Consider the following 21,176-nt stretch of genomic DNA (forward strand, 5'->3'; position numbering starts at 1 on the left):
TCTTTTTCCATAATGCCTCTTCTACTCTCATGATGCACTCGGCATCCCACGTACCTGATACGGGCCACCTATACTTTTCCTCTAACTCTTTGGTATACTCTACCCATAAATCTAGATATAATATGGCACTTATGCCATGCTTCTGATACATAAAATGACCTGGACTGTCCCTAGGCGGAACTGGAACTGCTGCTTCCAGCAGACCCTTTCTAGTTTTTAACTGACGTAACTTAGAAAACAAGGGCATGACTGGACTGTAATCTAGACACAATACAATACACAATGAACACGATACTTATTCCCCATTCATACCACGACATTAAAATACATGAAGAACATTTAAAATAACAGTTCGAACAGAATACTACCTGGAATACGGAACACAGAATACATGAATTTTCTCGAGAACAGAACTGACTGGAACAGAAACTAGATGCACTGCTGAAACAGTACGAAACTTACCGGTCTCATAAAGAGACACGTCAGGACCCGCATCCACCGAAGTGGACACTTCGTTTGTGGGTCTGTGTACCACCAACCCACGGACCAGAGTCAATCAGATTGACCCTGTCTAGATACTACCCCAGTAACGGTACTCACCGGGCAGCAAGAACGAAAAGCCTCGGACTGGACTGGACTGCTTCGACGTCGGACGGACGAACTTCGGACTTCTGTTACGGGTGGGCCTCCGGATACCTCGGACCTTGGACTCTCGGCTTGGGCTCTGGTCGGGACTCGCCGCGTTCCTCCACCGTCTCGTCTGGATGCTGGACCGCCTCCTCCGTCTCCTCCGTGGGCCTGAGGGATACTTGAAGCAGAAATATCTGCCGGTGCGCAGAAGAGTTCCGTCACGACTGCAGAGGGTCAGGGGGTCGGTGTGGCTTCACCGACACGTGGGGAAAGGGCAAGTCCCTGTTCGGGCGCCATTATGTGGTAAATAAATAAATAATACCTCTCTTTTTGAATGCATAAATGATTGACAGATAGCTCAATAAATAAGAGTCAAGATTCGAGGTAGTAGGAGTTTTGCAGGTTTAATACAGCATAAAGGACAGGAACAGGACAACCTGCACGGGAACAGAATGGTAAGCCCTGGCAGCGCTGCCAGGATCTGGACAAGAAGGCTAGGAAGGATAACTTTTTAATAACAGTACATGAGCATATATACATAGCGCAAGCACATAGCATTACATTGCAATAGGCGTAGCAGTGGGTGGAGCAATAGGCGTGACGCGTAGCAGTCGCGAAAGATAAGGGTGAAAAGAGGTGTAACAGGGCGTATACATAGACATGTGATGCAAACGTAACAGAATATGTCATGAATGGGGCGGAAACCATGGAGGGGGCTACCTGAGGAGCCGGGACCTCTAACCTGATGGTGCGCGCAAACTGGCAATGACGTATCACTAGGAGAAGCTGGGGGCTATGAACTCTGTGCTAGGAGCAGAGACTGAAGTCTGGAGAGTCAGGGCGACATGTACCTAAACCCTATCTAGTATCTGATGTTTAGGAAACATGTTGATATAAACTAGAAGTCAGGAGGGGAAAAGCTAACAGACTCTAAGACTGGAGCATGCATTATTCTACATGTAGTGCGTGATGAAGAATATTAAATGACCATTAAATGCAGTATTTCTCTTACATGGAGACGTAAAAGCTAGACTATGACGGTAACTATTGATGCGATTCAGTAGCTTAGGAATGCAGAGAAGGAGGACTGAACTGATAACTGGAATCATAACATACTCTTGGCAGACTCAGAGGCAGAGCCAGGCTGAGCCGGGCACTGCGAGGCAGGAAGTAAGTGAAGGGTCGAGGATACAGGTGGGGGCTGTATCGCTCCTCAGCGAGGCTTCAGGAGACAGGAGACAGGAGCTGAATCTGGTGTCCGGGCCCTTTTGAGGCCTAGAAACGGGGACTTTACAATGGAATAACGTGCACACTGAGAAACGTGGCAACGTAACTTTACATAGGCCTGATACTCGTATTATTCACGCGAACTGGAAACTGGCATACTAGAGGTGGACACAACTGTAATTGCGTCTTTAATCAAACATGGGGAATAACATATGCATATTAATCATGCACATATAACATATGATGGATGACACGTAGGGACACAGAACATGGCAAAATTTACTTTTGATCCAACCTAGGACTGTCACATCGCCTGGTAGGGATATATTGTCAGTGACAGCAGCATCTGAAACAGGAGTGATAGAATAGAAGTATGACTGTGTAATTTCTCATCTACACCTTAACAACATTTCGAATCTTCAAATAAAAAAGTGAGCAAATAAGTGCAGTTACTGTCCAACTTCAGTGAGAACAATTTGTATTCATTTGGCCACTTTAGTTGACCATATATCTATGACAGTTAAAATACAAATAAAACAGTATGACAGAAGTGTCTAAGTGCAGGAAGGTATGGTCTTGAATCAAAAAACTGCAATATAATATTTTAATAAATTAAATGCTTTGGTACACATTCTACTTCTCATACTAAGATCTTTCCTTCATTAGGAGTGTATCAATGGTGTTTTGTGTATCCACTTAGTAAATGCCAGTATTAAAAGAACAAGTATTGGCAAAGCCTATTAACCAGTTCTTCACAAGCAGGTGCTAACTTTATATGTTTATATACTTCTATTTTTGTTTTATAGAAATTTTAATTTTGCAGTTAGTAAAAACAAACATAAATAAACAATTAATCAAAATGCAATTATCATTTATACACATTATAAATACCCGTCAATCTACACGAATAAAAAACCTATGTTAACGATAACAAGCTCCATTTTAATAAACGTTAGCCTACATCCAACCCCAGAATAAAAAAAAAACTCTTAAAGCTCCTACTCTTTGCGAATATAATTTTTCCTCCGCTTCAATTCAGGACATCTTGGGTAGCCATTGGGAAAAGGATGGAGGGTCAGCCTCCTTCCATTTTTACAGGATCTGTGATTTGGCAACAGGTGATGCAATAAAAATATATCATTGTTTTTGAATGGGTAGACTGAGTGTATTAATTATTCCTAAAAGAACAGTACTCAGTTCAGGAACTAAGTTTATTTGGAGGTTGATGCTAAGCCAATGAAATATTTGCTTCCATAATTTTATTTGAGCTGAACATGAAAAGCAAATATGAAACCAGCCCCCATTACGGCAATTAGATCTGAAACATGCGCCCGAAACAGAGGGGTACATTTTAAAGAGGCAAGATTGGGTATAATAAAGTTACCACTTGCTAAAAAAAATAATGAGTTTGAAATTGCCCCCCAGATATTGCAATCTCTCCATGTTTGCATATCCAACCTAAAACCTATAGAGCATTCATTCTTTTGTAGTGCTTGTGGCACAACTTTAACATATAATTGATCAAGTATAATTTGTTACCAATTCCCTACCCCTCCGGTCTCTTTCACATAGTAGTTGAGACTAATCAAATTTGCTAGAGCATCGGGGGGGGGGGGGGACGACGACCTGTGAACTGCTAAAAAATTCCGTAATTGAAAAAAGGAAAAAAGTAATGAAGATGGAAGTCCTGGATTGGACAGTGTACTCCTTAAAGCAACATATCCCCACCTTTTCCCAAGTTGTTATACTTTTTTGGCTTGTATGGAGACCTATCACACTGCTATGTGATAGCTAGCAAGCACTCGGCAGTGTTCATCTTTCTGCCAAACAGCTTGTGAGGGGACAGGAAAATCGTTTCTGTTGCCAGAGGACTTGGAATTGTTTTTAGGAAGCGTTACTGACGCGAAGTTTTAAAAATTAGCATTTGCAGCATGTGTAAATAAGATTTGTTTTTCTGTGTTTTTAAAAATCAATAATTTGCATTCAGCATACCTGTTGCCCACACGCAGTCACCCCAGCATACACACGCTCGTTCCTGCCGTTTTAGGGCAAGGTACCGAGCAGTAGGAAATTTCGTGGCGGCCATTTTGGGGCGGGATAGAGCGGTGAGAGCGCTCTAGGCTCGGCTTCATAAGGAGCCCCCAGGCAGTGTCTTGCGAGCTAGCAAGCACTCGGCAGTGTTCATCTTTCTGCCAAACAGCTTGTGAGGGGACAGGAAAAATCGTTTCTGTTGCCAGAGGACTTGGAATTGTTTTTAGGAAGCGTTACGGACGCGAAGTTTTAAAAATTAGCATTTGCAGCATGTGTAAATAAGATTTGTTTTTCTGTGTTTTTAAAAATCAATAATTTGCATTCAGCATACCTGTTGCCCACACGCAGTCACCCCAGCATACACACGCTCGTTCCTGCCGTTTTAGGGCAAGGTACCGAGCAGTAGGAAATTTCGTGGCGGCCATTTTGGGGCGGGATAGAGCGGTGAGAGCGCTCTAGGCTCGGCTTCATAAGGAAACGGTCTCTTCCGCGTTAGCGGACGCGTTTTGAGCGGATGCGCCTCGTCTTCGCCGGAGTCCAGCCAGAGTCAGCCCGTCTGTGCCCGTCCGGGCCAGGCCGGGACATAGGGCACGACCCTCTGCCCACCTCATAGTAAAGATATGCTAACAGGTAACCAACTTAGGGCGTTACGCCCCTCTAGCCATGACACCTGTATAACTTTGAATCCTCTACTAGCTGGTGCACAAACATGCACAGAGTGTACCCTTACCCTGACTAACTATCAGCCCTATCCTGTTACCCCACAGGAGACTGTTTTTAAATCCTATCAACAGAAAGTCAGTTCAAAAGAATATTTATTCTTTTTGATAAACTGCCGCTCACTGCCCCAGCATAAATTAGATATTTTTCACCTATTGACTGACAGAAAGCCCATCGCTATATTTCTAACTGAGACGTGGCTCCACGATGGATCGGGCCCCGATGTTGCAACTGCCCTCCCCCCGAGCTATGCTATAGCCAGGAGAGATAGGGTAGGACAAATAGGAGGGGGTATTGCTATTATCTATAGCAGAGACTATGTGTGCACTTTTGAACCTGCAGCTATTCCTAATTGCGAGGCTGCTTCTTTCAAAATTTCCCTTAGTCCAAATTTCACCTTTTCCGGACTATTAATCTACCGACCACCAGTAAATAATCCATCTTGGTCAGATGACCTAGCAAATTTTATCCTACCCCAACATCTAAAAGCCCAAAATTATACCGTATTAGGAGATTTGAATCTTCATCTAGACGACGCCCAAAGCAAGACCTGTAAAAATTTAATAGATGACCTCATGGTGTTGGACATGACACTACGAAACAGCGGTCCAACTCATAAAGCCGGACACTTGCTGGACCCTATAATATCAAGCATGAAAGAACTTTCATGGCTTAACACCACGCCTGTCCTATGGTCAGATCATTTTCTTCTAACTTTTGCCATTTTGTTGGAGCCCAAAAAAGGTCCATTTTCGACTCCTACAGAATCTTTTAGAAGAAACTGGAAATCCCTAAATCTGGAGGACTTGAACAATGCTTTGAAGGAACATCATCCAAATTTGGATGGAGATATGGATAGCATTGCAGAGCTAACACAAGAGTGGTTAACTGGTGCTGTTGATACTTGCCTGCCTCTAGCCCGTTGCAAAGGGAAAGTCCATCGCCCTCCTGCTCCCTGGTTCACAGAAGCCTTGAAGAAAGAAAAATCTAGCTGTAAGAACCTAGAGAGACAGTGGCGAAAAAATTACGACCTTTACCAAAAAGAAGTTTACCGAAAGGCCAGAAACTGTTACCATTCAGCTTGCATGAAAGCCAAAGCTTGCTATGTAACTAATACAATTAACATGGCCGTAAACAAATCCCAGACTCTCTTTAACACGGTAAAAGAGTTAGCTGGGGAGAACGCTAGAGCAGAACCTACCCCTCTTAATACCCAGCAATGCCAGGATTTGGCCTCTTTCTTTACGAATAAGATTGAGAACATCGTCTCTAATATTAAAAACGCTAACAAGTCAACAGACAAGCAAGGAAACACCACCCTAGTCCCTAGGGTAAATTGTCATCTTGAAGCCTGGCCTCCTATTAAATTAGATATACTGAAGGAACTACTTAAATCAATCAAATCGGGCTCCCCTCGTGACCCGATTCCTGTCAGTATCGTAAACAAATTAGAGGATACTGCCTTAATTCCCATAGCAGAATTACTGAATGCATCCATAGAGCAAGCCATAGTTCCTGCTCTATGGAAACATGCTATGGTCAGCCCCCTACTTAAAAAACCAGGCGCAGACCCGATGACATTGGCCAATTATCGCCCAATTTCGTTGCTACCCGCCTTTTCTAAGATCCTAGAGAGGCATATCCATAAGGCACTCTCAACCTACGTAGAAAACAATAATCTCCTACATTCGTCTCAATCGGGGTTTAGGAGTGGTTTTTCTACTGAGACGGCCCTGCTCGGGGTCACAGAAAGGATCAGGGAGCTCATGGACAACGGCCAAACAGTAGCACTGGTCTTGTTAGATCTCAGTGCGGCTTTCGACACCATTTCTCACCCCATACTGCTGGACAGACTGGGGGAGAATGGTGTCGAAGGCAAAGCTCTGGAATGGATTAGATCCTACCTTTCCCTCCGTACTTTCCAGATCTCCTCTTCGGAGGCTTGCTCTGAGGTATTCCATTCTCCTCATGGAGTGCCACAGGGATCAATTTTGAGCCCTCTGCTTTTTAATTTATACTTACGTCCACTGGCCAATCTTGTAGAAAATGTTGGCTTAAGTTTAATGACTTATGCAGATGATTCACAAGTCCTATTCTCACTCTCCAAATCTGACATGTCCACTCCATCTGCATTAAAAGTAGGCCTCCAAGAAATCTTTTGCTGGATGTCAGACAACCAACTTAAGCTGAATGGAGAGAAAACAGAGGTACTCCTGTTAGGAAATAGCAAAGATCTCTGGAATGATTCCCATTGGCCACCATCATTGGGTAAACTTCCATTTCCAGCTTCGCAGGTTAGAAACCTTGGGGTCACCATTGATGACTGTTTATCTATGTCCCAGCAAGCAAATAAAGTGGCAGGTATATGCTTCACCATTATCAAATGGTTACGCAAAATCATCTGGATGCTGCCACCTACTACCCAGAAGACCGTGATCAATGCCTTAGTGACATCTCGGCTTGATTACGGTAACATCTTATACCTGGGCTCAAATAAGACAGTGATAAAGCGTCTGCAACTAGTGCAGAACGCTGCGGCTAGACTGCTTTGTAAAATCCCCAGATCTGCTAGGATCACCCAACATCTCAAGGATCTGCATTGGCTTAAGGTCGAGAACCGTATTCGTTTCAAAGCCTTGAGCTACTTATTTAAAATCAAAGCCGGCACTGCCCCCAAATATCTTCAGGTCCTTGCTAAGCCCTACCTCCCAAACCGTAACCTGCGTTCAGGTACAGCGGCAAACTTTGCAGTACCAAGGTTTAAAAGAGCCAGAATAGGCGGGAGATCTTTCTCCTACCTGGGGCCAGTGCTGTGGAACACATTGCCCTCCCACATTCGTAAGGAGGAAAGCTATGTGAATTTTAGAAAGAGCGTAAAAACGTGGCTTTTTAATAAATAATTGTTTTGTCTGTCCTCTCCCCAGTGATATCTGAGTGCTTTGCGTTCTTGGCGCCGGGAAACCCTTTGTGGGTAGCTGCGCGCCTTACAAATGCTATAAAATAATAATAAAATAATAAATAATATGTGAAATTAACATTTCAGGATGAAAGGCGGTAAATTGATATTCCTCCTTCAATTGAAAGAACCTATCAGAGATGATTGGAGGTATTTTATATCTGGAACAAACTAGGTGCCAGAGTCTCGGAGCATTTGCTTCAGACACAAATTGCTACCCAGAACACGTCTAGTAATTGACTTTGTACACCAATCCAAAAATCGTGCATGATAATACTTTTTAACGTGAGAGAGTGCGAGACTATCCTCTTGGATAGGTAGCTGTAAAGTCTCTAGTTTTGTGCGAGGTTTCTTGCCAGACCAAACAAAATGATGTAGCATTTGATCTAACACGTTAAAAAAATTGTAGGGACTTTAATTAGTAAATTTGAAAATGTAAAAAGAAATAGAAGCAGAATCATCATTGTTGTTACAGCAATTCTCCATATCAAACAGAATAGTAAGGCCTGCCACTGTCTTTCTAGCCTTTAAAAGTATAATTTCATAGTTAAGTGGATATAACTGTGAAGGATCATATGACACATATATCCTTAAATATCTAATTGACCCTGTTGTACAGACCTGATTACGTACATCTAGAGGAAGGATATAATCAGAACAGTTAAAAAGCAAAATCTCAGATTTTGAATGATTCATTTTATATCCCCCCAGATCCGAAAAAGGATTTAATTAAAAAAAAACATTCAAGATATTTAGCGTCTCAGCAGCCAAGTATAAAATGATGTCATCTGCAAAACGTTTTAGCTTAGGAGCTCCCGGCAAGGGTGCTCCAATTTGTGGATCCTGTCATAACAAAGAGACTAGAGGCTCTATGAATAATGCAAAGGACACTGGTAACATGGGGCACCCTTGTCTAGTTCCTCGTTTGATTTGTAACAATCCTACGGTTTGGGAATGTATTATTATCTTCGCTTTGGCATTGCTCTAAAGATTCTTTACTATATTGACAATTTGTAAGGGGAAATTAAATTTCAAAAGAATTGCCAACAGAATTTAAAATGGAATGAAATCATAAGCTTTTTGAGCATCTATATTAATTATCATAGCTTCTATCTTTTTATTCATATAATAATCAGTTGCCTGGATTAAAAAGTTGGTATTGCTTGCCATCAGTCTCCCAGGCAAAAATCCTGACTGATCTCTTTGAACCACTATTTAGGCCCAGATGGTTATTCTTGCTGCCATGATTTGTGTGAACAATTTGTAATCAGAGGTAAGTAAGCTGATTGGTGGATATGATCCCGGATTGTCAAGGGGTTTGCCTCTTTTAATGAAGCTTATTATAAATGCCTCAGAAAAAGACTTAGGGACTTGGCTTCCTCCAAATATTGCATTGAGTAACTCAACTAAGGTTTATGTCAATTGGGACATAAATACCTTATAAAATTCAGCTGGGAAGCTATTGCAGCCTCATGCTTTCCCATTAGGGGACTCCTTGATGGCCTCCTAGACCACTTTGACTGTAATGGGAGTTACTATATGGGTTTGCTGGGAATTGCTGAGTTTAGGTACCTTTATAGGATTAAGAAATGTGTCTATTGAAGCAGAAGAAGTCGAAGATAGGGACAAATATATTCTCTTGTATGTAATGTGAAAAAAAACATTCCCAATATCAGCCATTTGATCAACTACTTGGTTTCTATTTTCATCGAAAGAAAATTCAATTGTAGCATTATTAGTTCTCTTTTTTAAAGAGCACAACAGGAACTTGCAAGCATTTTCTCTTTCTTCATAGAGTTTTTGAAAGCATGTATTTTCATTCATAATAGTATTGGAGAAGTATAAAGCTGTAATCCTTTTTAGTTTGTATATGTAGCTTTGTAAGATATTATCTCCTCCCTAATGTAAGCTTTACAAGCTTCCCAGACTGACATACAAGAGGCAAACCCCTTATTTATTTCTAAAAGGTCCTTGATCTTTACCCGCATATTCGTAACCCATTCTCCCTTGATTAATAAGGTCTTATCTATAGTCCACTGGAAATATCCTTGTCTAACAGGATTGACCTTGATCTCTATCACCAGGAACTGAATGGTCTGAAAATGGATTTGAAAAAATATGAATCTTGCCCTGTTCCTAGTGATGCGAGATAAAAAAAAGTAAATTCTCGAGGCGGTGTTGAATCTTTTAGAAAAACAGTTAAATTCACGTGCCTGAGGACACTGAATCTGCCAAGGATCCCCTAAAGCGAAATCGTGTATTAAGTGGCCATGCCTCTTGGTACTCTGGGTTTATTGTGACCTGTATTCTTATGTGAGGAGTAGAGTTGTAAGTTCTGTATTAGAATAAAATCTCCCCCTATGATAATATAACCAGGAAGTTGGGAGAGAGGGTCTTTAAAAACCTTGAGGGTGGCTGTATCATCAGATATTGGACCGTAAAAACAAACTATCTGGAAGATCTGGTTGGCCATCTTCCAGCTTACAATAATCCATTTAGCTCAAGGATCTTTGATAATCTTTGATGTTTCTCCGCCGCAATGGCATGTAAACAAGATTGCTACCCCCCTTACTGCAGCCCCTGCTAAAGCATAAAAAGATTGAGAGATGTAACCTGGTAGCCTGCAAGGGGATGAATCTCTTTTTAAATGTGTCTACTGAAGTAAAATATTTTGGATTTGTGCTGACACCAAATGTACATTTAAATTTGGTCTGGTTATTGGCCCCATTGATATTACATGAGGCTAATCCAAATATTTGTTGTGGAGCTATTCTGGTTCAATAGTGCGCCAAAATGAAAGAACCCCATTAAGATTCAAAAAGCTTTTTTCCCTTGCTACCTAGAATAACCAACATTAAATGTTTACTAACTGCAACTTTTCTTTTTTTCTTCCCAAACCTCCGTACCCCTCTGAATGTCCCAGCCCCCAAGACCCCCCTTTGTAGGCCCTACCCATCAAGGGCTCAATATTCTGTCCCACCCCTCCCCTTGTGCCCCTTTCCCCCTTAAATTAGTACTTTGGTATGGTACTCAAAAGCTAATTCCTGTGATGAGCAAAGGATGGCTTAGGCTTATTGGTGGCTGCATTGCTTGTATCATAAATGTATGCCCCTTTCCCTTTACACCTCTTATGAGCTCTCTGACTAGAATTTCTGATCGAGAATGCTGCACCTTCTTACCCGCCTCCCTGCCTTGCTATGCATAAACATTCTTTCGCTTGATCTGCAGACAGGAAAACATGGGCACGTCCTTTATGAAACACTCTTAATTTTGATTAATGCATAATCCCAGCTGGTGCCCATGGGTTCTTGAATTTATTGATCAATCCAACAAACTCTCTGTGCCGCTAGAATCCACAAATCCGAGAAAGTTCGAAACAAAAAGTTCTATGTTGTGGAAAATATATTTTTTAGAGATTGCCTGAGATAAGATCTGTTCTTTTATATGCACATCTCCAAAGCTAGCCACAATTGTTCGGGAATATTTAGAATTTGAAGGGCGAATTGGAGGAACCCAATATGCCTGAACAATGGTGAGATCCTCGCCTATGACTACCTTACCCATCAATACATGTTTATGAATTAGATCAGAAATCAACTTTATTGGAGTTGAGCCAGTATCAGAGGCTTCCAGTATCCTCACAACTCGCAGATTGGTATGTCGTGCCCTATTTTCAACATCATCAATGTTCAATTGAAGATCTTCAAGTTCCATCCGCATCTTGTGTATTATTGTATCCTGATTCTTAGAAGAGTCCGCTAATGAGGAAACTTTAAGCTCTGCCTGGATCAGGCGAGAGGATAGTTGCTAGAGATTGTTGTTGATTTGTTCGAGTTGTTCGTTAGTTTTTTATGAGCTTTTTCTTGTGAAGTCTTCATCTTGCGTAATTCACTTAGGATCTGTTGCAGAGTCACCTCAAATTGAAGGAGGCAGCGAGGTAAGTACAGGAAGTGAGGAATCAATAGTTGAGGTGCTTGCCATTGCCAGGTCTTGTTGAATAGTCAAATTCTGTATTGAAGATTCAGATGGCGGTTTGGATGTCTGAGTTAATTTGGTGATTGCATGAGTGAAATTGGGAGCTTCTTTCCTGAATCTCTTTTGTACTGGCCCAAGAAAATACAGGGTAAGATTGATTCCCTTTCTCCGGATTTGAGAGTGCAGGTAAAGGGCTCTTGCCGCGGTCAGAGGTGCCGACTACTGCTGTAGTTGCTGTAGGAGATATGGTTCCAGTGCTTGAGCTGGATTCTATTCTGCTACTTAATTACTGAGGCATATTAAGCCAAGATTCCTCAGGATAGCGAGACTGTTTATGCGGGGTCTGAAGCGGTTTCTTGTGCGTTTGTCATACTATCTTAAATCTATCCGTCTTGTCCCCTTTATCCCCTTTGAGGTTCCGTTTAGCAGAACGGGTTTTCATAGATGAGTCCCTTGAGATAAGTTTCATTGAAAATATCAGAATATGATAATAAATAGCGGATGGGAGATCACCAGCAGCACCTTGAATAACTATGAAGTTGGAGGTGATCCCTTTTTAAGTTTATACTTTCACCCCTCCTACATTGTCTTATCTTCTCCCTTTTGAGTCCTCTTGGTCTCCTCTTAGTCTCTATGATCAAGTAGCAATGTCAAGCAATGTCAGGCAGTGTCCATATTATACTGAAAAGTTTGCCAATAGGTTAGACGAGATAGCCGCCAGCCGCAACCGTGCTACACAGACCGCCTCCGCAGTACACCCCTTTAACCTTCACTCAGGGTTAGACCTAATGTCACGCCTCAAGTTGCAAATAATTTCACTGTATCTCTACTTCTTCTTCTGCACTCCTCAGCTCTTATTACTCTTATTTCTATCTCCTTTGTATAATGTCAGCTCCTTTCAGGACCGCCCCTTTCTTATGCTTTTCTTCTTTTTCCCTCCCTTCCTCACTAACTAATCCGCCGACTTCCTTTTGGGGAAACAAGAAGGAAAACGAGTGACGATAGAGGGGGCAGAGGAGGGGAATAGGGAACTGAGGAGGAGGCCAGAAGTCCTCTGGGAGTCAGAGTTTGATGGTAGATAACAGAGCTAAGCAAGCATATCCTTAAGAAGATAGCGCTAAAGCAGAGACCAGGATATTCAAACCCGCCACATCAAGGCGCTGAAAGAACCTTATGAAGCAAGTATAACACAGCTGTTGAAATGACTTAAGCTTACTGCGTCCACTGAGCTTGAACTCCTGATCTGTGGCTCCAGGTGCTCCGCTCAGCTGATCTGTGGCCACCTATATTTTTCCCCCACAGATCACCACTCAATCACCGCTTCATACTACTGCTTTTAGTTGCTGCTCCTCTTGATTCTTATCGCTGCCGCTGCCACTTTACCTTTCATGCCCCACCTGCAAGAAGCTGCACCTTGCCCTGACACGCCTTGCAAAAAAAGGGCTCAAGCACACCACCCGAAGTTACGGCAACCACAGAATCTACTCGCATAGTTGGAGTACGGCCGCCATCCCGCTGTCTCCTCGACCGGAAACAAGCTAGCCACAGAGCTTGATGGGAGCTCTAAGTGGCTCTCCCCACCTCTGCACCTTTTTCATTTCCAAATGTATGTTGTAAGCATAGGGCAAGAAAAAAAGAAGAAAAATGTTGCTGCCTAAATACGGGAGCTATATGCAACAATACAGTCAAAATTGAACAGCATGCATGCTTCCTAACTGGAATTGCTAAAGTAACCGCTTTCAAACTTAAGGCATGTCACAGGAAAATATAATTCTTATTGGCACACAGAAAAGATACTACTGACTTTGGATTTACTATAATCAGAAGATGGAGATTAAAGACACAACATAATTAAAAAGGCAATCAGATTTGAAATAAAAATGCATCTAATATAGTCCCACCACATGTGACACCGAAATGCACTTTGTTGTAGGCAGATGTGAACAAGAGTTCAGGAAAAATAGTCTCACACTGCAAGAGAGAAATCTGTGTGCGATGGTGAGTGGAAACAAAATGTGAATACCAGTTGATTAAAGTAGACCAATGGATGAAGATATCCAATCTAGAGCCCCAAAATATGAGTGTATGTGAATTTTTTATTTCTGTAAGTTTTCAATATACGAGACTGGCGAGAACAGCTACAGCTGTTTCTGAACCAAAAATCAATCATAGGCAGACAAAAATAACTATCCAACATTTAAAATTCCTAAAATCAAAATATTCCAATTAAAATACAGCGACTGTTACAGGTACTGAACTCTTATATTTCAGTCAAAGAAGCAGCAGTAAAATGATTGGCGTTTGCTTAAGAAGCGTTGTTAATTAATGTTGAGGCAACGTTCATGCAGCAATATCTTTTTACATTCAATATCGACGTCAGTGGTGGCTGCCTCAGAACAGGGGTGATGGGGAAGGGGGTTTGAAAAAATAAGTAGATAAACTTACCTGTAGCTCTCACCTCCACCTTGATTATTGATGAGAAATGTGAGTTTTTCTTAAGTGAAACCACCAGGTAGTCAAAACCTTTATGTAATGTCCCGTCATACAAAAGCAGTTTATTCTGAGGTGTAGCAATTCTATTTTCAAAAACCTCCAAAAATTGCACACTAGCTAATAAAGTGATACACTTTCCATTTATGCTAGTAGTGAACCATCTACAGTAATCGATTTCCAGAGGCAATTCACATTCCCTATACTGGATACCAATTTTAAACATGTGTACAGAAGCCAATGATCACTATTTCTTGCATTCAATACCTGAAAATTCTCACATAAGTAAAAATAAAGATGACTAAATAGATTCATAATCATTTGGGTTTTCAAATTGCCGGAGGCAAGATGGCGGCGGTGTGATACTCTGCTGAGAGATGGGTCCCGACCGGTGCTGGCAATGATGACTGTGCGGGGGAGAAATATGCTGAATTAGGCGGAGATTGAAACCTATAATCGCTATGGCCTAAAACATTCTTGCTATAAGTTTTCTGCTACAAGTTTGTAAATCCTACCACGCCTCCCCGAGTGATTAAAAACGAAGCGGCTGATAACTGACATGGATGCGGCGGCGGCGTTAGAATTCACAGAGCGGTTAAACGAGAAGAGGGCTGTATTACAATCCCAGCTCTCTCTCGTTATTTCGCTAATTGGTGTTGCCGTGTTAAGGATACTACGGTCTGCCAAACCTGTGTTTGTGAACACGATACCAACGGACACTCACCTGACTACAAGGCTGGTTTCCGAAAACGCTGCTGTCATGGCCCCAAAAAATCCTACGGCTGTGGCAGCCGCAGCAGCGAAAATGAGGGCGGCAAAACAGGCTCTCAGAGATAAGGAGTTGATCCTGAAACGAGGCAGCGGTCCCGCTGGTATCAACGATGTAGATGTGGGAGGCTTAAACGCAGAACACACGTCGAAACCCACAAAACAGCCAGGAGTTTCACCTGGACCCTCAGTTGTGGAGCTGCTTCGGAGAGCCCCGAGTGTTCTATCGCCCAAAACAACGCTGAAGCTCCCCTCGGTCTGTAAGGAGAATGCACAGCTGATTGCTCACTCAGGCGTGGTACAGGACGCGGTAGCCAGAGGCGGTATGCTGGAGCGGAATGGCTGGTTTGAAGTTGGTGCTATATCGGACCCTGTTCCTTCTGAAGGTCCGTTAGCTGAGATCTCTCTGGACGGTGTGGTGACTGCTGAGATTACACCGGATGGTACAGATCCTACGGATCGGCTTGGGATGAATTCCGAATTAAAAGGTATGACCCCGCAATTGACTGCTGCCAGTAACTCAGAAATTCCATCAGTAATGGATACACTAACTAGCTTAACCTCTACACTCTCCGAGCAGGACTTAATGTCAGTAACAATGGGTATTGCAGCAGCAGGTGATTCTGGTGAGGCATTTGTCGTACCGCCCGTAGTTGATGCTCGAGGGACTCAGGACTTTACTCAAATAACTCCGTTGATGTGCGAAGTGGGGGAGACTATGTCTACCAGTCAGGCAGTGATTGGCAATACAGATTTACCTGTAGGAAATACTGAAGGGAAACTATCAGATATAATAAATACAATAACTACTATTGGGGCTGTCCCTGCTATTCAGATCTTGACTCCGACTAATATTACAGACATACCTGAGGAGATCCTTGAAGGAAATGACTCAGAGGCAATAAATGCTATAAAACCCCCTGGGGCATTGGCTGCAGAGACAATTGTAGAGGCAGTTGAAACTGATAGGGATCCCACTGACTTCTATTCCTTTTCTGAGGATGCTGGCTGGTCAAATGAGACTGAGGAAGACGTTGATGGCGACACTGAGTCCAATGCCACTACATACAGTGACCAGGTCTTGAAATCTAATGACCCTAAGGCTAGTCGTAGAACTGTTCTTAAAAAGAAAAGGAATCATCATGGAACATCAGATTTGACTTGGGATTACCCACCTTCAGTCCAGTCCTAAAGTCAAAACCAAAATCAAAACCATCCTCCTCATACCATACGTTCTGTATCATTAGACCACCCTGAATACTCAGGGGCTACTTTAACTACAGTCATGGACACAGTGCTCCAGGCTATTACCTCTCATCGGGAGGAGACGTCAAAAGATGGCCGTAAGGCACAGGCAGCCATTCAGGGGGTTGTAACTAAAACAGTTAGCATCTTCAATGATCGAATGACGGAAATGGAAACTCGTATTGTGTCCAACGAGGCTGAAGCGGCGACAACTCAAGAACATGTTGAATCTCACGAGGCTGAGTTAGAGGATGTCAGGTGGAAACTAGAAGACTGCGAAAATCGGCTACACTGAAATAATTTGCGCGTCCTAGGCATTCCGGAGAGAACCGAAGCTGCAGACATCCGTGCCTTTATTATACAGCTCTTCCGTGATACATTGCCCGAACTTTCCACCTGGAACTGGGACCTTGAGGTGCAACGTGCTCATAGAGTACCATTGACATTGAAGCCAGCATCTAAGCAGGGTGGCTATCCTCGAGCAGTTTTAGTTTATTTTGGGAATTTTCTTTTAAGACAGGCTATCTCAGATAAAGCAAGGTCTGAAGCACGGCGCAATAGAGACTCTATTTCATACTTCGTACGACCAGACTTCTGCCACGTAACAGTGGAAAGAAGATGGCGCTTACGCCAATTGATCAAGCCCTTTTTGGATAAGAAGGCACAGGCTTATCTTAATAACCCGGCCAAATTAAAAATCATAATTGGGGGGCAAACAAGATTTTTTACATCAGAAATAAAAACGAAAGAATTCCTAGACAGTTTGAATTAATTTGACATGGAGTTAATGGATTGTGGAGGGAAAGAAGATAGTACTGTTATCTTTTATTATTTCTATACTCTCCCTCTCTTTCTTTTTTCCATGTTGTTTTGCTCAAGACATAGCTTATAGTCTTGACATAAGTTACATATAGGATATAGTGATGAAAGAACAATAGTACCCTAACCTTTATTGAGATATGAAGATTGTTATGTAGAGTAGTGGGAAAGAGTGGTGCTATATGATGTTTCATATTTTTGGGTGCACTATGGTAAAGCTCACCTGATCTGAGGTTTCTTTTCATCGGTTTTTTTGTCCCTTTTTTTTTTAGAATGTCATTTTGTATTCCATTCTTTTTTTCACCTCTCTGTCTGGTTCTTTTTCTTTTTTATTATTGTTCTTCTGTTTTTCTTTCTCCCCGCATCCGCACTGAAACGTTTCTTCTTTTTCTACTCGATTTTATATAAGGTCAGAACTGAACGGTACAGGTCGGGAAACATCTCACCATCGCTACAGACTCTCACAGAGTCTAATTGCCGTTTTTGGGGGGGTTTGCCAGGGGGCAAGGGGGGTAGGTGTGCTTAATAAAATTAAAAAGAGCAAGCTCAAATACTTAAAGAATGTATTGAATATTATATTTCACAATGTACAGTTAATGACCAAAGATTTGGAACAATGGATATATTTACTTATGCAAATAATGATTTATATTAGCATGGCTGGTATATGTACTGAATTGATACGATGGGGAAGTTAAAGCTTTGTTGTTGGAATATAGCTGGCCTCAATGATAGGGGTAAAAGGGCACAATTTTATCAGGCAATTCGTCAAGATTCCTATGACTTTGTATGTCTATAGGAGACCCACATCGCAGTGGGGGATAAAGAGCTACTAAAGATACCTGGGTATAATATCCTGGCTATGACAACTCAAATCTCTAAAACACGAGGCGTCGCCATTTTGGCAAAGACATTTTTGGGACAACCAATGCGGAAGTTGGTGGACCCTCATGGTAGATGGGTCATAGTACACCTCGATCTAGGCTTTACAATCTGCTCGGTCTATGGGTCGAACCTAGATGATCCCCAGGTATTCCAAGATCTAGAGCTAGAACTGGCATCCTGGATAGGTTCATTAATCCTCTGTGGGGATTTCAATGTAGTGCTAGGTGCTACATTGAACATTCAAATACAGCAGACTTATAATGGGAGTAAACCCAAGGTATATAGGGCTATAAGACAACTTATGGCCAGTTATAATCTAACTGATGTCTGGGGTCTGAAGAATATAAATGATCCTGGTTATACCTATTTCTCCTTTCCCCATAACAAATATGTCAGGATAGATTACGTAATGGTATCTAATGAAAACATAGCAGATTCTAGGATAGCTAAATCACCTAAAACTATATCAGACCACAATACCCTAACTTTTACTTTTGATGTTGCTAGCTATAGGAGGCCACCTTTTCAATGGACATTTGACTGTAAGCTCCTGGTCAATAGGGATTATATAACATATATAACGATCTGGGCCCAGGAAGTTTTCGATTATAATTAATATAGTGCCCCTAGATTTGTGGTCTGGGACTGTTTTAAGGCAGCTCTCCAAGGTGAGACTCTTGCATTTGTGGCCAAGCAAAAAAGAACCAGAATAATTTAAATCGACAACTCAACTTAGAGCTAGCAAATCTAGAGACTCTGCACGCTACCCAGATACAGCTTGGAGAAGAAACTCAGAATACCCTGCAGAAAATACTAGTTCTTAAGACAGAGATTAACAGTGGCCTCACAAAAAGCAGCCGAGACCTTTCAGGCAAACCAAAGAAATACCTATGAGGATGGGGAAAAAGTCGGTAAACAGCTTGCCCTACGAACACGCCAGAAGCAATCCCAAAAAGCTATCCAAACAATCGAGTTTGAGGGGCAGGAATATACCTCCTCTGTCAATATTGCTGGTGCTTTCCAACGTTATTACCTTTTTGACATCAAGGGAGCCACGGGGGGCCGGATGTCAATGATCCAGCTCGACGCCGAGAAGGCCTTTGATCGGGTCTCTTGGCAGTTCCTGTGGGAAGTATTGGAATTAAATAACTTTGGAGAGGCCTACATTAAATCTATCAATGATCTCTATGTAGAACCCAAGGCCAAACTTTCCATAGGTGGTATCAAATCAGAGTTTATTAACATCCAAAGGGGCACGAGACAGGGGTGTCCATGCTCCCCAATTCTATTCGCACTTTATATCAACCTGCTAATATTAAAATTACTCTTATCTGCCGTAATAGAACCTATAATTATAGGAACATCTAGCACTAACATTTTAGCCTATGCCGGTGACGTGGTGGTATTAACTTCTAACCCCACCAAGGCCATCCAAGAGATAGAGTAAATTACCCGGACTTTTGGTTCCTACTCAGGGTATTCCCTGAATAGGGATAAAACAATGGTGCTGTGCACTGAAAATATCGTATTTGAGAGTCCTTATAGAATTGGCCAGGCTACGTATCTAGGTGTGGTTTTATCTCCTAACGTTAAAGAAATTACTCAAATTAATTACGATCCCCTGATTAAGAAAATAAAAACTGATCTCACCAGAGTTAACAATCTCCGGCTGTCCATAATAGGTAAGGGGAATTATCTTAAAATGAATGTTTTTCGAAAAATATTATATTTATTTCGAGCAATACCCCTGATGGTTGAGGATAATATCATCAAGGCCCTCGATGCTGGTATGTCAAAGTTTATTTGGAATTATGGGAAAATCAGGAGAGCGTTACCATTTTTAACATTACCTCAACATAGGGGAGGGCTTGCCATTCTAAACTTGACACTGTATCTATGGGCAACTCCTATTCAGCAAATGGCTCCCCTATTTAACACCAAACCTATAGCTGCTGCCATAACAGACCATCATATACCTTCAATCTATGAACTAATATTGGGGGACACTGCTAGAGGGTTGTTACTAAGACAGGTAGAACCTTCATATTTTAAAAAGACCAAATTTAAGGTTATTGTTGATGCGTGGAAGGTCTGGAAACAGGTATCAAAACATCTAGCCATACCAAAGTACACTAAATATACCCCTCTTTGGCATAGCTCGATCTTACCATCGTATCTTAATGATAATACTTCTAAAAGATGGGAGCGATCAGGTATCATTACTTTGGGTAATTTTGTTGGCCAGGGGTATACAGCAACATTTGAGGGCTTACAACAACATTTTCAGATACCCCCTACCGACTTTTTAAAATGTATTCAAGTCCATTCGTGTATTCGATTTAGCTTACCACAGATTGAATTAGATAATATTCCCTTCTTTGAAATTATAGATAGGCGAACCACTAGGATAGGGACCATTTATGAAATACTGATGAAAAACCTTAGTGACGATATGGAGCGAGTTGAGGCAGGGTGGGTTACTAAATTAGATAACCCAAATATAGACATTGATACCTCATTGATCCTGTCATCTAAATTATTTATAGCCTCTAATCTTAAAGCTCAGTACTAAAGAACTATTTATGATCTCTATTTTACACCTTCCAAATTATTGACATGGGGTTTGCGGACTAATGACAACTGTCCAAGGTGTGGTCAATCTCCAGCGAATCTTACCCATATGTTTGCCGAATGCCCTAAGCTAGAATTACTCAAAAAGATGATTTCAGAATACTGGACTGAAATTTTCAGGCACGAATTAAGATCCTCATTGACGATATATGTTTTGGGTCATGATGAATCTATGGGATATAGTGGAGAAGAATTGACGTCAGTATTTCTGGGTATGGCAGTGCTTCGAATCATACTGGCTGCCCGCTGGAAAGACTCAGAAGCCCCTACTTTTCAAATGTGGCTATGCCGGTTCTTAGGAACTGATAAGCATGAGACAGCCATTTATAAAACCAGAGGAAGGAAATCAAGAACACTTGGGGCTCAGATTTGGGCTCCTATCACCAGATGGTATGATATCAAAAGAAGCCCTTAGAAATTTCAATGGCTAGAATTATATACTTCTTATTTCTTTTGTGCATACAAATATGTGAAGTGATTTTCTCTTCCTTGGTATCCTTTTGTTCTTCCTTTTTTTTTGCGTTATCCGCATGGTATGTGAATATTACTTTTTCAACCTATGATGTATTTATAGATGATTCAGCTTCGTCTCTTCTGTGGTTGTTTATTGATATTTGTATTTTGTCCTTGCTCAAATAAAGAGAAATTTAAAAAATGGGTTTTCAAATTGCCTGTAGGACAGGTTTGGCTGGCCAGACTAGCTGCTTAAAATTGTCCATTTAAACAAAGAAAACCAGATTCAGCCAGAGCCTGTTGCATTTTTGTAATCATTTTCCACGAGGCTCATTTCGGAACAATG

Source organism: Lissotriton helveticus, chromosome 4_1 (genome assembly GCF_964261635.1).
Source record: "Lissotriton helveticus chromosome 4_1, aLisHel1.1, whole genome shotgun sequence".
NCBI classification, from domain to species: Eukaryota; Metazoa; Chordata; class Amphibia; order Caudata; family Salamandridae; genus Lissotriton; species Lissotriton helveticus.